A 1,425-nucleotide genomic window follows, 5' to 3' on the forward strand; every position below is an offset into this window, starting at 1 on the left:
GTATTCTTTAAACGCTCCGGATACGGGATCGCAACACCGGCCGTAGGATCGGAACCTTCGACTTAAGTAAGTTTAAAACCTCCGTCAAATCATCAATAAGTGTAGAATCATGCAAACTAGTTGACGGATTTGCGTCCCCGCACCGAGACCTTGGTCGATCGACCATTGGGCTCGGTCGATCGACCAATCACAATGGGCGTGAATAGTTCCTGGACAGAGACTCCTTCGTCAGGAGCTTCAGTCGATCGACTGGTGATATTGTTCGATCGACCACATATGTTGGGTATGAATAGTTTCTGGTCAAAAAATTTTTCATCTGACAACCCGGTCGATCGACTGCTGTTGTTGGTCGATCGACCGCTGGTACTGGCAATTGAGTTCGTTTTCGCACCAGAAATTAAATTTTGCTTTTCATCCTTTCCCGAGTCTTCTCTTGGCTTATCAGGACCATCATTAGAAATGCCACTTCGGAGATTAATGGCATTTATGGTTTCAATTGGCTCCTCACATTTGCTTGAAGAATTGGCAACTTGCTTAGCCTCTAAATTCTCCAATTGCTTGACAAAATTCTTTGTAGACTCAATCCCGGCTGCTTCTATTTTCGCGACTTGAACCAAAAAAGTTCAGATTGTCTCTCTCAATTCCTCGGTTTCATCTGAATTATGGACAGGAATTTCAACTCTTTCCTTGGAAGCTTCAGAGGTCTCGAGCTTCTCGAGACGGGTAGTAATAGAAGTTATGAGTGTCACAACGACACTCATTTCATCACTTTGCTTTCACGACTTTCCACGCGAACTTCCAAAATCGGCTCTATGGACTGCCATCTTCTCAATAGTGTTCCAACCTTTATTCTGACCGGAATTATTTTGGAACCTACCATTCGCAGCTGCATCCAGGATGACCTTGTAATCATCATATAAAGCATTATAGAATAAGTTGCAAAGGTACCACTACTGGAAACCATGGTGAGGGACAGCCCTAACCAAACTCTTGAAACGTCCTCATGCTTCACAAAATTCCTCATCAGGTCCTTGCTGGAAATTTGTAATTTTACTTCTCAAGGCATCTGTCTTTGCAAGTGGGAAGTATTTCTTGTAGAAGGCTAACGCTAGAGATGTCCAATCCGTGACTCCAGCTGCTACCCTATCAAGGTAGCGGTACCAATCTCGCGCCGAATCTTTCAAGGAGTATAAGAACATTATCCCCTTTACTTCATCCATGGTCACCCCACCCGGTACAGGTATGGAACAGCAGTAGTCTGTGAAAATTTCCATATGCTTCAAAGGATCCTCGTCCGGTAGACCAGCAAACTGATTTCGCTCCACTAAATCAATATAAGAGGAATGAAATTCAAAGTGACCAGTAGTAGGGGTAGGTAACACGTGTCCCTTTGGAATGTGCTGTTCTTTTGGCTGAAGATTGTCA

General features: G+C 43.9%; 1 non-coding gene across 1 annotated transcript; it reads left to right on the plus strand.

Annotated features, from left to right (window-relative positions):
* Positions 1-957: 957 nt before the first annotated feature.
* On the plus strand, positions 958-1,066 carry LOC141635746 (small nucleolar RNA R71). Its single transcript, XR_012540409.1, has one exon. It is a non-coding gene; the product is annotated as a small nucleolar RNA R71 (small nucleolar RNA).
* The last annotated feature ends 359 nt before the right edge of the window (positions 1,067-1,425 follow it).

This window comes from Silene latifolia, chromosome Y (genome assembly GCF_048544455.1).
Source record: "Silene latifolia isolate original U9 population chromosome Y, ASM4854445v1, whole genome shotgun sequence".
In the NCBI taxonomy this organism is placed as follows: domain Eukaryota; kingdom Viridiplantae; phylum Streptophyta; class Magnoliopsida; order Caryophyllales; family Caryophyllaceae; genus Silene; species Silene latifolia.